Source organism: Helianthus annuus, chromosome 7, assembly GCF_002127325.2.
Source record: "Helianthus annuus cultivar XRQ/B chromosome 7, HanXRQr2.0-SUNRISE, whole genome shotgun sequence".
NCBI classification, from domain to species: Eukaryota; Viridiplantae; Streptophyta; class Magnoliopsida; order Asterales; family Asteraceae; genus Helianthus; species Helianthus annuus.
In genome coordinates this window covers 121,672,957-121,689,136 of record NC_035439.2, presented here as the reverse complement: position 1 = coordinate 121,689,136, position 16,180 = coordinate 121,672,957, and positions in this window count along the sequence as shown.

Sequence of the window (16,180 nt, the reverse complement as noted above, 5' to 3'; positions counted from 1 at the left end):
TTCCAATATACATTATATATATACACACAGAAAGGATTATTTCATAAAGAAACTTAATGTGAGAACAAAAAAAGGACAATGATAAAACAATAAATAGTTTATGACTCATCCCAATAATTATTCTCTCTCATTAACTAGACAAAAACATTGTATCCCACACATTTCAAAATTTATCAGACACATATCAAAATTTATCATACATATATCCTACACATATATCGTAATTTATCTTACACTTTATCCTACACATTTTGAAAATTGTCCTTCTCACAAATTATGTTGTATTGAAAGATTATATTTTAAAAATGAGTTACAAGTTTATTTAATTAGCTAATTTTGAGTAATAGAATAAATTATTTAAAACTGTAAATTTACTTTTACAATAACATTAATTACAAATATTAAAAAAAGGTATTTCTACTGGTTTGAAACTTATTCTTTCTATTTTTATAAAAAAAAATTCTTCTGACTTTAACACTCAACTATATATATTCTTATTCTGAAAATCGTTTTAAAACAAATATAATATAATTCTCTATTAGAAAAGTATTTATTTTTCATCATGCAATTTATATGACAAATTTTGTAATCAAAGTCAACATTCCACAACTTTAAATTATATTTTAAATATTAATAGTAAATGTGGGTATTACTTTTGACGCTCACATTTATATTTAATATATATTTGATGCTCACATTTTAATATTATATATATTACTAGTACAATAATACACTAGTACAATTCTTTCACATGTTTTGGTGGAATTTGATATATACCTAAAAGGAAAACATTACATGTCATGATGTGATGGGAATTTACCAAATAAAGATTGTCATGATGTGATGGAATTTGGTCGGCATTGGATTGGGTTGTTAGGATATTAGTATGGTACCGATATTATAAAAACAACTTTTTTCTTAATTTCCGTAATTATTGTAAAAACCAGTCATATGTTTTTTATAAAAGCGTATTTGTGTATCCCGGAATTTGATATACACACAAAAGGAAAAAGTTACATGCTATGTAGTGACAGGAATTTGGTCGGCATTAGAGCGGTTTGTAGGGATATTACTACGCTACCGTATTATGAAAACATTTTTTTCTTAATTTTCATAATTATTATGAAAACCAATCATTTCTTATAAAAATCGTATATGCGTATCCCTGAAGTGTCTGAGTGGTGTAAAGGTTAGCATCATATCAGCAATGAAAGCCCAGAAGTGCCTACGAAGGGAGTACCCCGCTATGTTGGCAACTGTTACTGATGTTAAAGCTGAGGAAAGGAGGATCGAGGATCCACCAATTGTTCGTAATTCCTTCCGATGTGCTACTCGAAGAATTTTCGGGTTTACTACCACAACTGTCAGGTAGAATCTCAGTTTGATACTCCTTACCGTCTTGCACCGGGAGGGTTACAAGAACTGTCTACTCAACTACAGGAACTGTTGGACATGAGTTTTGTCGGACCCAGTTTTTCACTCTGGGGAGCCTCGATTATATCCGTGAGGATAAGCTATTCGTTGGACATATGTACTGATTATTGAGAGCTCAACAAGATGTTAGTCGAAACCATCACCCATTACCTCACGCTGACGACCCTCTTGACCAGCTGCAAGGGTCAATCTCTACTCGGAAACCGACTTGAGATCGGGCAATTATCAGATGGAAGTCCAGGAGGAGGATGTTCCAAAGACGACATTTCAAACGCAGTACGGCTATTATGATTTTCTGTACACTGGCAGCTTTATGGATCACATGAATCGTAAGTGTAAACTTCATCTCGTCAAACTGTCAACCGTGTTTATTGATGACGCTTGGAATCACCTCCAGGAGAATGGAACACCATGAGCAGCACTCGTATCTTATCACAGGGCTCCTAGGGGAGGAGAAACTCCACGCGAAGTCTACCTAAGTGTGACTTCAGGGTTTGGGAGGTACGCTTTCTTGACCACGTAGTCAACGAAGTGGGAATAGACATGGATCTCGCTAAGATCCATTTTGTTAAAAACTAACTGACATCGAAGATACCTTCGGGGAGACAGCAATTCCTTGGTTTCACTAGATACTATCGGAGATTTATCGCAGAAATTTTCGAAGATCGCGCAGCTTTAAACCTCCTTAGCACAGCAGGGTGTTGTGTATTCGTGAGAGACAAAAACAGGAGGACGTCTTTTCAGCTTTTTGAATCCCAACTCTACAATGCTGAGCATCGTCTTTACCCGAGGGTACGGGTGAACTAGTGGTATACCCTAATGATTCGAATCAGAGACCCAGCTACGCATCGATGCAACACGAGAAGGTGATGGCTTACGTGCTGGATTTACAAGAAGAACTGCACAAGTCATGTCCTGCAGTGGAAGCCATGATTTTTGGGATCTAAGTTGTAGGCATTACTTGGACGGTACCGAATGCACTACTTAGACCGAGCACAAGAGCCTCCTGTGTAACCTTGTTTCGAAAGAGCTAATCATGTGATGGCATCACTGGATGGAACTCTTGAGCGATTACGACTATGGAACCTAAACACGTATGAGCATGCAGCTCACCATCGACTCTAGCCTATCCGATCAGATTCGCTCTGTTCAAACCGATGCACTAAAGGAAGAGAATTTTCAAGTTGGGTCCATGCGGGGCATGGAGGAGCAACTTCTAACAAGTTGGACGATAATCGCTACTTCACGAAACGAATATGGATTCCACTACACGGTAACCATTGGAAACTTGCGTTGAGCAAAGCACACCAGCCTTGATATCCTAGTTGTCTGGGTTTTGACAGGAGATATTAGGACCTATGAATCTTGTACTAGTGACCGGGCATGAAATCCACATAGCAATGTGGGTGATCAATGTTGACTTATGCAAAAGACATGGTGGAGCATCAGAAACCTTCTGGGTTGTGTCAGCAACCAGAAACACCCGTTTGGAAATGGGAACAGACTGCCATGGATTTTGTCACTGGCCTACCTAAAACTTAGAACGGAACCGATATCACCAGGGTCATCGTTGATTGTCTCACGTAACCAGCGCACTTTCTTGCAATCAAGGAAACTGACGAGTCTTCACAGCTTGAGAATATTCCTCTGAGAGAGGCGGTTTTTCTGGGCACGAGGTGCCAACTCATGAGATCTTCGATTTTGATCTATACCTGATCCATGACAGACAAAACATAACACCCTCGACTCACGTCTAGACATGAGCACTGTTTACCACCGTAGGACAAACGGTCTGAACAAACGAACCATCCTGGCACTCGAAGACATGTTGCGGGCATGTGTAGGATCAAGTTTAGCAAAACTGGAAGGGCACTTACCATTGGATGAGTTCTACTACAGCAGATACTATTCTAGTATTCAGACAACTTTGTTTAGGTTATTGCATGGACGATAATACCAACCTCCTTATTGGACTAAGGTGATTGACAACCTAATCACATGTCTAGGACTTGTACTTGAAACCTCTGAGAATATTGTTTAGGTCGCGAACTATGTGGCGGCAGTGCGTGATCGTCAGGAAACCTTGTAACTTAGGAAACACTGGGTGTTCGCTGCAGGCGAATGTGTCATGATTGGAAGTCTCACCCTGGGAGGGTGCAGTGCGCTTTGGGAAGCGTGGCAAGGTAGGTTTACGTTACGTTGGGCCATTTCAGAATTCTGGAAAGAATTGGTGACATGGCCTACAAACTCGGGTTACCCGACGAATGGGGTAATGTGCACGGTATCAGTTATGTCTGGAATCTAAGGCAGTAAAAGATCTGATGAAGCTCTCTTATCCGTAATTGGTCGAACAGTTGAATCAACTTCTAATGTCATTAACGAATTTTGGGATGAAATTCCCATTCAAGTTGGGGATGATATGGTACCCGAGGAAAATCCACAGTCATCCTGGTCTAACACCTTGCTGATCTAACACCTTGCTGTTTTGGATTGCTTATCAAATTTCGGGACGAAATTCCTTTCAAGTTGGGGATGATGTGACAACCCGAGACTTCAAGGTCTTCCTTTGCGTGTTAGTTGCTTACAATTCTGTTTTCATACTTTTCCTTACGTTGTAACTTGAACATAATTGATAATGATTAATGAATTGATAAGGATTAATGAGTTGGTAAAATTGTATGCTTGTTAGTTATTGGGAACTTTGAACTATTTAAGGTCCCTAGACTTAACCCATGACGAAATACTGGACTTTCGCCATCACCTTCACCCGACGAAACATTGCACGACGAAAAATACCTTTTTCGTCAAAAGCAGCATCTTTCGTCGTATGGGCCTTCGGCCTAAGGCCCAGATACGAGCAGACTATATTTACCTAGTTTTCTTGTATGTACGTAAAGTGATAACTGACGAAACCCTAGCTCTCCCTCTCTCAGCAAACCGACGGTAGCCTTGGCTCTTGTCTTGATTTCTATCTTATTCTCTCGGTTAGTATGTCCCTATCGTTACTCGTTTGTGATTCTCTTATTGTACAAGATTGTATGGTTACATGTTTATGTGTTAGGGTCATAGAATCCTTGTTGAAATTGTATTCGTAAGAATTGAATGGGATGGAATATGATGATAATTGTGGTTGTGTAAATCTTATGAACACAGAACTGGAAACCAATAGTCATATAGTAATATGTGAATTAGGGTTGCATGTTACTGATTGAAATCATTGCACGTATGATCCGATTAGGTTGTTTAGGGATGATGATCGATTAGATTGAATGTCGTTGATGTAGTTGATTGCTTATGACTGTTACGAAACGTGTTGAATGATCTGATTTAGGTAAACTATAACCTGTAACTGATAAGAGTGCGACGAAGAACTGGCTTTTCGTTAATTGGCCTTCGACGAAACACCAGGATGTTTTGCCGAAGTCTCTTCCCGACGAAAAATGATAGTTCATCATGGAGGTCTTTCGTCACACTCATGACCATCGAAAAATGATGATTTACCGAACTGGTTTTTCGCCGTGGGTAAAACAAACAGAACAGTGTGAACCATGGGTGTGTCCATGGAACATAGAGCTTAGAAAATTCATGGTGCTTATAATCATGAATGTGTTTGTCAAACAATTATGATTGCTGCATGTTAATAACCATAGTGAGAAATGAGGAATGTGAACTGATTTATGTGAGTAACAGACCCATTCGTTAAATGCTATTAAGAGTTTAGTACATGAGGTGTGAACTTGTAAAAGAACTGCGTGTGATAGATGCAAACTGTATGGGATAAGTAACTGATGAATGATTATAAAACTGACGTTGTTGGTAACCATTGTTGGAAACATGAACCTGTGTCGTAAACGTGCATGAAATCTAAATGTTTGCTATGTGATACGTGATTTGGATATGTGATTGTGAAACTGACTACTCTTGGTAACCACGGTAGGGTTTGGTTGACCAACTGGGAACGGGTAATGTAACGTAACATACCGAGCAAATCTAAGGTGAGTTCACTCCTCTTTTTCCAAGCATGCGTCCCGGGGAGGGACATCTGGTAATCGTTCCGGGGAGGAACGTCGGGTTATTGGGATGTTGGTTATTACACTCATTTCTATCATTAAGTCCCATCATATACCGATTGGTTGTCGGGGAGGCAACGAGGTTATTAGTTGATAGCGCTATTAGGTTTGGCACCCTAACACCGTACCGGGGAGGACGGTCGTGAACTAATTACCTTAACCACTTGACCAATGTGTGATAGAGCATTGGGGTTTGGGCAAATAATCTGGAGCCATCTGCGGTAATCGAGTTAATAACAACATCAAATCTCTGAAATGTTTTAAACTCATATGTGGTAACTCAACGCGTTAACAAACTTTGAACTCACCAGCGTTGTCTGATACACTTGTCTGCATGCTTGCAGGTCTATAGGTTTATGTCATTGGAACTTGCTGTCTGGGATGCTGGAGTGCTCATGGGTCGACTTGCATGGAATCATGAGACACGTCTAAAGGCTTTTACACACTTGGGTTATGAAACTCTTAATTAATGTCGTATGCTTCCGCTGAAATGTAAACAATGTTTTGGAGCGAATGTTTTAATAAATGAAAGTTTTATTGAATTAATATTATGAGTTCAATGTGATTGGTGGCTGGATCCTGGTACGTCACACGCCTCACGGAGTTTCCCGCATGTGGTATTTTGGGGGTGTGACAACTCGTATTTTAGAAGCCATTCTCTTATATTGGTTTCCTTTTCACATCTCATATTTTGATGTAACCTGTGTTATGTTGCTAGTAGATTAATCAGTTAAGGCGTTATTTGTTAGCATAATGTAAGTTATCTTTTGGATTCCCGCAAGTTCTGTCGCACATCTCGCCGAGTCGCACACTACTTAAAGGATCGCACACCTGGTAAAGTGGTTCTCGGCCAGTACCTTTGAGCCCGAAGCAAAGCCCAAACCGAGCCCCAGGCCCATGTTCTCCTTTTGTGTACGTAAATGCATATAGAGGGGCACACACCCTCTTTCTAAATGATTGGAAACCCTAGAACCTTGTGGATAGACGACGACACCAAGACCGTTCGAAGAACAACACTCCACTCGCTCCAATGCGTTTTCTATAATCTTGTGGTTAGTAGTCTTACCTAGTTTGATTAGATTTTCTTGTGATTCTTGGCCAAGCATGTTAACTGATTGAATATATACATATATATATTGTTGGACCGGTTACGTGACCTTAAACAGTCAGTATGAGTAGTTCATCATCATTTACAAAGGCGGAATCAATGTAAACAACGTCAAACAGCTTGTTCCTTTCAATCTTTTACTTTACTGATTAATCCTAAGCTTTTACACGTTCTGATTACAATTTGGCAGCACCTCGGCTCAGAAACACACACCTATTTCCGCTCCAAATGAACAACACTATCACCTATATATAGACCCAGTGATTCCGCTTGAAACAGGTTCAAGCGGACCCTGATTCCCCTCCAAACTACTTCAAGCGGAACCACTAACAAAAGTTGTTCCAGCAGAATTACATAACAAACTGATTTCGCTTGAAATGACTCTAATGTCATTTCAAGCGGAATTAACCCTAAATACATTTTCTTGATTTTTGTGCACTGTTCAATCCTATCTAGACCTAAGACTCGATTAAGATGTAATTAACAGACACTGGATGCACCAACAGACTCCCCCTTGGATGTTGACGAAGTCTTCGGCGTCGAGTCTTCAGTCTTTGTCTCTTTCCAAATTGTCTTCTCGTAAAAGCTCTCTTCAAATCTTCAAACTTCAATCTTCAAACTCCAAGCTCCCCTTTGAGTGTTGATCCAGAATTCAGACTCCCCCTTTCACAGACTCCCCCTCTTGATAAGCTGGGATCCAGGGTCGTAATCTGGCTCAAACTTTAACATTTTGTTGCCTTGGGGATGTTAAATCCTGTTTCTCAAACATATAACATTACACTCTATGCAAACTAACAAAAATTTTCAACTGTTCATCAGTTTTAGAAATCCACTTAAGTATTCAGATCCAAGTTAATGACCCTGATTACTCAATTAATCTACCAAGTCCAATTTAATGACCTTGGTTGATCTTGTGACAAACAAACTGATTTTTGTTCAAGAATTTTCAAACTTTTTCTGAAAATAACAAGCTTCAAGTTAATGAACTTGTTTTTGACTTTTCAACAATCAGATTTTATCAAGATAAGCTCTCCTCATCCTCCAGTCTAGAAACTTCCTGCATCTGCTTCAACTTTTGAGAATCTAACGATCAACTTTCCACTTTGGTTTGTCGGAAAATAAAGCAGAAATAAAATCTTTTTGGATTTTAATAAAGTTTCTAAACTAGAAATGAAATACAGAAACTTAAATGCAGAATGTAATGAAATATTTACAAACATATTTTTGGTGAGCGTGTTAGGGAATCATATCAGCTATCAGACAAGTCACTAGTACCATTAAGCTTTAATTTCATACTCAGAATTAAACAATTCACCTAGATTGTCGATATACTGATCCACTTTAAATTCTCACACAATTTTTAATCTGATCAGGATACGAATTAGGTATTTTAAGAACTTAAACTCATTCATGTGTCCCACCTCTTGAATATACTCCCGTATCCAGATCCCAATATTCAGTCTTACAGGTGAGTATACCACAGATGATATCTGTAAGGGGTTAGATGCGAAACCGTGAGAGCTCAGGTCAGAACTTCCGTTCAGCAGAGAGATGACGGTTCGACTTTAGGTGTGTCCCCTTTAGAGGATCTTTTGTTTCAACAGCACACGATTATCATTTTGCAATGTTTCATCGTTTTTTTTTCATTGCAGATTGTTTCTCATCGTCATCTACAACAGTACCTTCATCAACGCCAATAATTCCATCCGACACCGAGAAAAGCATCATACCGTTCAATTTTAAAAGATATTTAAAACGTGTTTTATCAAAAGCTTTGGTATGTAAATCAGCTTTCTGTTCGTCAGTGTGGATTTTCTCAATTCGTATCAACTTCTTCTCGAAGCAATCTCGGATGAAGTGATGTCGAATTTCTATATGTTTAGTTTTAGCGTGATGTACTGGATTTTTCGTTATATTTATAGCGGCCTCATTATCAACAAAGAGAGGTGTGTTAAGAAACTGCAAACCATAGTCGCGCATCTGTTGCTGTATCCACAAGATCTGAGAGCAACAACTGCTAGCAGACACGTTCTCTGCTTCACATGTGGATAGCGCCACAGACGTTTGCTTCTTACACTGCCAGGTGACCAGACGAGGTCCAAAGAACTGGCATCCTGCTGTTGTTGATTTTGCATTGACTTTGCAGCATCCGAAATCCGAGTCGGAATACCCTTCGAGTGTAAAGTCGCCTTTTCTAGGATACCACAATCCCAATGATGGAGTTCCCTTCAGGTAGCGTAATATCCTCTTCACAATAACCATATGCAAAGCTCCCGGTTAGATTGAAATCTTGCTGCGAGGCATGTTGGGTACATGATATCGGGTCTTGAAGCAGTTAAGTACATCAATGAACCGATCATGGAATGATAAAACGTCTCATCAGCCCTATCTCCGGTGAGATCTGGGTGTATCCCATGATTTGTTGCTAATGGGGTAGCAGCTGGAGTAGAACCTGACATTCCAAATTTCTCTAGAATATCATGAACGTACTTCGTCTGGTGAATGAAAATTCCCTCAGGTAGTTGTTCAACTTGAAGTCCCAAAAAGAATTTCATCTCCCCCATTGATGACATTTCAAATTTTTGCTTGATCACTTGTTCAAAATCTTTGCACAAATTCTCATTTGTTGACCCAAATATTATGTCGTCCACATATATTTGAACTATCAGAAGATGTCCGTCGACCTCTTTAGTGAAGAGAGTGGCATCCACTTTTCCACGAATGAAGCTGTTGGCCAGTAGGTGTTGAGACAGTGTCTTGTACCAAGCTCTCGGGGCCTGGTGTAAACCATACAGGGCTTTGTCCAGCAAGTAAACCTTTTTTTGTGGATTGGATCGTAAAGCTCGGTGGCTGTCCGACATATACCTCCTCTTTAACCTTCCCATAAAGAAACGCCGATTTCACATCTAGCTGATATACTTTGAAGTTTTTCCAAGACGCAAATGCCAAGAAGATTCTGATTGCTTCTAGACGAGCCACAGGAGCATAGACTTCTGTAAAATCAATTCCCTCTTGTTGACTAAAGCCCTGGACAACGAGTCGAGCTTTGTTTCGCACAACAACTCCTCTATCGTCTCTCTTACACTTAAATACCCATTTTGTGTTGATCTTCCTGTGACCATCAGGCAAATCCACTAACTTCCACACTCCCAACTTTTCAAACTGACTCAACTCTTCTTGCATCGCATTGACCCAAGAATCTTCAGTAAGTGCCTCTTTGTAAGTTCGCGGTTCAATCTGCGAAATAAAACAACTCAATGAAAATTCAGTTTGTAAAGGTGCTACTGTAGAATAAAAACAAGTAAGGCCTTGGTCAATTTGACGTCTCGTGCGAACGCCTAATTGCAACTCTCCAATGATCAGCTCCTCTGGATTACTTCGCTCGGAACATCTACATTGCCTTCCATATTAGTAACATTTTGATTTGCACCTTGTTCACTGATAGGATCTGTTTGACTTGAACTCTGAATTTGCTCCCCCTCAGAATCTGAATCACCATGATCAAATATCGGCATATTCTCAGATTCTTGATTATCATTCTCAACCGCCTGATTATCATGAGCAACTTCATTTTGTTAGACATCATCATGTTCACCAACATTGCTTGGACCTGCTTCATTGTCATTTGAAGTTTGTCGTGGTCGCCTTGAGTACTCAGTTGGGAACCTTTCCTGAGATGACTTATACTCTCTCAGAATGTCCAACTCGTCAAAGAAATCTTCTTCTTCTTCTTCTGGTTCTTCCATCACGTCAAACGAATCCCACAAAGTGTCGTAATGATAACACCATGAATCTCCAGGATTCTGCGGCGACATTGTATTACCTTGACATTCAACATTTGGAGCTTCAATAATCCGCTTCTCACTTGGAATGAAGACACGTTGTAGAGGACTTGCATAACCAATGAATATTCCCTCAACACTCTTCGGACCAAACTTTCCAAAAGGTTCTAAAACAGTACAGGGTGACCCAAACGGTTCAAGATACTTCAGATTAGGTTTGCGGTTATTGATCAACTCAAAGCACGTTTTGTTGAATTTCTTGACAGTGAGAACTCTGTTGAGCATATAGCATGCGGCGGAAATAGCTTCTTCCCAAAAATTATCGGAAGCTTTGAATCTGCGAGCATTGTTCTAGCCGTCTCGATTAGTGTCCTGTTTTTGCGTTCTGCGACTCCATTCTGCTGCGGAGTGTACAGAGCACTAAACTCATGCAATATACCTCTTTCATCACAAAATTCTTCCATCTTGTTGTTCTTGAATTCAGTACCATTATCACTTCTGATTCTTTTGATACGCCTTTAGTACAGATTTTCAATTTTCTTGAACAACGCCATCAAACTATCATACGTTTCATCTTTCGACTTCAAGAATGATACACACAAAAATCTGGAATAATCATCAGTAACCACAAGATAGTAGTAGTCTCCTGTAATACTTTTGACATTCACAGGACCAAACAAATCCATGTGAAGTCTCTCCAGGGGTCTTGATACTGAATTGACTTGCTTTTTAGGGTGTGACTTTTTCTTCTGCTTGCCTTTGATGCAGCTAATGCACTCCCCTTCCAGATGAAAACCTTTCACATGAATACCCAAAACTAAATCTTTATGCACTATGTGATTCATTTTTCGTAGGTGAATGTGGCCCATTTTCCTATGCCACAATCGCGATTCTTTCTCCGTTGCTCTAGACACAAAACAATGAGCCTGACTCGTGGTTGTAGTAGCTACGCTCATGTCCAACACGTACAGATCATTGACTCTCGGTGCCCTCATGATAATCCATTCTTCGGGGATAACAAATCTTGGCTTCAAGATCAAACATTCTTTGTCTGTGAAGTGAGTGGTATACATCCTGTCACAAATCTGCGAGATACTCAGCAGATTATTCTCCAGCTCAGCAATGTAATTAACTCTTTCAAACGTCACAATCCCATTGGATAACGTTCCTTCACCAATAATCCTACAACCTTGATTTCCTGCGAAACCTACATAACCTCCATTGAAATTTCTAACATCGTACAGCAACGCTGTCTTTCATGTCATGTGACGAGAAGCTCCACTATCCATAATCCATCTTGAAACGGATCTCGGAAGCTCCTGCACAAACCACAAACACTTAGTTAGATTTGGATGCTACCCAAGCCTGTTTTGACTCAGGTAACTCAATTTTGATGTGAGATTTTGTAGTGTAAAGTGGCGGAAAATTTTTATCATTCATTTTTAAGCTTTCTTTAGACCCAACCTTAACCTTTTTGTATAAGAAAAACTCATCTTTTTGAGGTTGACCAGATGGTTGGTCTTTCTTTTGAACATTTTTCTTCTCAGATTTTTTCATTTCTTTTTCAAGTTTCACATAATAATCCAAAGGAACATTCATCTTTACCGGTGTGATAGAAGATGATTGTTTTTCAATCTCAGAAACCTTTGGTTTTGAAACACTTTCTTTCTTTTCAAAAACTTTCGGCTTCCATGTTTGTTGAGCTGATGCAACCCGTTTGTAAAATTTGTCATTTTTAGTTACCATTTTCTTAACAGGTTCAGTTTTGACTTTGATGTTATCATTTTTCAAAATCTTTTTCTCAACAACCAATGGAGCTTTTCCTTTTGCATCATCTTTCCTCTTTTGAATCTTCACAACTTCAGTCTTGGGCTTCAAGTTGGTACACTTTCGTGCAATATGTCCAACTTGATTACATTTGAAGCATGTTCGAGTGTCAACAACTCGACTTGTGCCTTTGGACTGAGGCTGTGAGGCCTTCTTCTCAAAGAACTCTTTGTTTGATTTTGAAAAGATTTTTGACTCTACATCAGACAGTGAACTCAAACTGTTCACAAACACTTTCTTCTCAACAAACCTTCTGTTTTGAACATTATTTTTCTGATAAGACTTACCACCCTGATATCCACCCGACCATTTGTTTCGATTGTTGTTGTAAAAACGTGGTGGAACTCTTGTAGTAAGCTTTATCTTTTTCAAAATTCATTTGTCTTTTTGTTTGATTTAAATTGTTCACTTCTGACAGATCAACTTCAATCAATGTGAAAAAATTTGTCAATTTGTTCACATTAACATTCTCAAGTGGAAACTCAGAATCCTAAAACAACTTATCCGAACCCAACATCTTGTACATGACAAGATTTGGTCCTTCATTTAAGTTGTTCTTGGACTTTTGTTTCGGAATGTACTTGTCCAAGAAACATTCATCTTCCTCAGTAGTGTCACTTTCAGATTTTAGAAGATTCTCAACCACACTTTTTACAACGTCAGCTTGGATACTATCTTCATCGGAAGAAGAAGTAAACGTAACATCAATCGTGTCTGGAAGTTTCACCTCATTTTCATCATCATCATTAACCAACCTGATTTATTCTTTGAATAATTGTTCAAAACTGGTGGTGGAACTTGATGATACCCCACCCCTGTTCCATCAGAGAATACATCTTCGCCTGCTTTGTTTTTCCCGATAGGTTTGGGAACAATGTGCTGCAAAACAAAGCTTGCGGAGTTGTAACTGGTCAATTTCAGATTGATGCGCTCATTTTCAATCTTAGCTTCTTCAAATTGAAGCTTCAACTTAGCAATCTCATCCAGTTGCTTGTTGATTTGTTCTTCTTTGTATCTAAGAATCACAGTTAAATGCTCATTTTCTTTTCTTGTTTTACCGTTTCGTTCATCAGAATCTTGAAGTGTTTGTTTTAACTTGTTAAAATTTTCTGAGAGTTGACGGTTTTCATGAACTAGTTTCTCATTCTCTTTCCTAATTCTTTCTACTTCAATTTTATCATTGTCAATTTTCTCAGTCAACTTTTTAGCTTGATCATTTGAAAATTTGAGCATTTTGTCACGATCAAGAATCTGATCTTCAACCTTTCTGACTCTTTTTGTCAGATCATTAACCTTTGTATCTTTGACGTAATCTTGTGTACTACAAACCTTGCAGTTTTTCATGCAATGTTTGCATTCACTGTCACCTTTGACTTTCTTACCTGTCTCACTTGATGACGCATTTGAACTGACCTGGCTTTTAGACTCAGATACAGACTTAGAGTTTACCTTAAGTGCTTTAGCAGCCAGCACCTTGTCAGCCATCTTTCCAAAGTTTTCAGCGTTCAACTCCAGTGAAGTATCAATGATTCCTTCATCTATCTTCTTTGGCTTTTGCTCCTGTTCTTTTTCTTTCTCTTTCTCTTTTTCTTCACCACCTCCCCACCATTCTCTCTGTCGAGCCTCTTCTTGTTCAGCAAATTCCTCAACTAAAGCTTCAAGACTAAGAGTCTTTGCATCTATAGCAATGTTTCCTTCTGGATCAAGGTAACACTCTCTATCTGCATCCCATCTTTTCGCTTTTCTAGCTTCACTGAATATACGAGATAATCTCAACAAGCTTTCTGTCATCTATCATGTGCGTTTTCTGCTTCTGTTCTGGTGTCTTTGTAAGGTTTAATTTCTTCTTTTGCTGCAAACGCATAACCTACTGCGTATTCCTCAGGTAGCAGCTCGCTCCAGTCAAAACCTTCATCATCATGAATGACGGCAAGAGCTCTGGATTTTTCTTTGTCTTCAATCTGCTTCATCCAGGGGTGTTCAGCCTTGTTCTGATGATAAATTGCCTTCTTGTAGTAATCTTCTCTGAACGGATTTTCAGAATCATCAGCATAAGCATTTCGGCACTCTCTTTTAAATTGACCTTTCTATTTACACTTGAAACAGGTCACTTTTGATTTGTCAAAGCCTAACTTGGTAGAAGGTCCACCAATAGACTTTCTTCCTGTAATCTCCATGAAACGCTGTGCCCTTCGAACTGCACTGGCCATACACCACCTTATGTCGATCAATTCCATCTCCTCAGGATCTATCTGATCGTAGTCTTCCTTTGTTAGGTTGGTGTTGCCTATCTTGCCTGCCACAAGGCTCTCATACGATTCAAGCACAAATGCTAAGAAAACCATCTGCTGCTTTGCAGATTCTTTGCTGAAATTTTGACCATTCTTCAAATCTACAGCGATGTTGCATTGAAATAAGTTCTTTGATGTAGATTGGCTTGAAGGTGTTGAAGAAGATCCACTGTGAAAACCACTATGAGGTGTTTCATGATTCATAGTATTTGAACTTTCTGCAGAAAATGCTGTTCTTGGAGAATCAGTCTTTGGTAGATTTACTCTGTAGTACAGATCCACATTCTGCTGATAGGCTGAATTGTTGACTTTAGATTTCTTTATCTCCAACTCGTGGCTTTCTAGTCTTTCGATCAGCAAATCCACAGTTAACACTTCTGGCGGCTTGATGGTGTTCTTCAACATTAAGGCAAAGTATTGCCAATCTTGATCATTCGGCAACGAATCAAACAATTTGTCGACCAACTCCTCCTGAGTATAAGTGATTCCATGCCTAGCCAACTCCATCTTCAAGTGCCCAAACCTCTCGATCATTTTACAAACAGATTCATTCTTCATACAACCAAATAAATCAAACTCTTTACGCAACAATTTCTTTTTGTTTTTCACAATCTCAGCACTACCTACACACTTAACCCTCAACTTTTCCCAAAGATCTTTCGAATTCTCATATTCGATCAATGAAATTATATCATCTCTGACTGACTGATGAATCAATGCTACGCATTTCTGTTCAGCAACGTATCTTTCAACATCATCTGTATCTGTCAAACTTTCACCAGCACGCTCTCTCGAATTGTATCCATTCTTTAAACTTTTCTAGCTCTGATATGCAAATGCTTTAAGCCACTCCTCAAATCTTGTAGCTCACTGATTATAATCTTTGATTGCCATCAACTTCGGGGGTTTGTTATATGTTCTGTATGCACTTTCAACGCTTATTGCATCGGAAATAATCTTCTTCGCATTCAGGGTTGGTGTAGTTTCATTTGTGTTGTTCGTTGTGCCGTCTCCCGAACCACTGGTATAAGCAAACACATCACAGAATGGATTCATGAACAAATCATCCATTTTCAGTACCTGAAACAATCAACAAACACTTAGAAAATTTTCGAAATTTTGAAAAACAGCTAATTCAAGCGGAATCAGCTTTTGAAGCGAAATAGCTTCTCAAGCGGAATCAGCTTTTAAAGCGGAATAAGCTTCTCAAGCGAAATCTCTTATTTCGCTTGGAATTTCAAGCGAAATCTCACAAGTTTCTGATTCAAGCAGAATCAGATGATATCTTTCAAATGGAATCTGATTTCAAGCGAAATCAGATCAAAACTTTCAAGCGAAATCTGCTATTTCGCTTGAAATGTCCTCAGTTTTCAAGTGGAATACTCGAATACTTGTTCAAGCGGAATCAAGTATTTAGGCCATTTTTACTAGTTTTAATTCGAATTTCGATCTGATTCTTTGTAGGGTTTGTTAAAACTATGTTTTACATGACATATGTGAAGTTCATGCCATTTCAACCGTTAAAACTTGTTCAAATCAGAAAAGTATGAGTAGAAGTGAGAAAATCTGGTAGAATCAAGCTGAATTGGTATGAACTTCTCGTCCTGAGCTCTGATACCACTTGTTGGACCGGTTACGTGACCTTAAACAGTCAGTATGAGTAGTTTA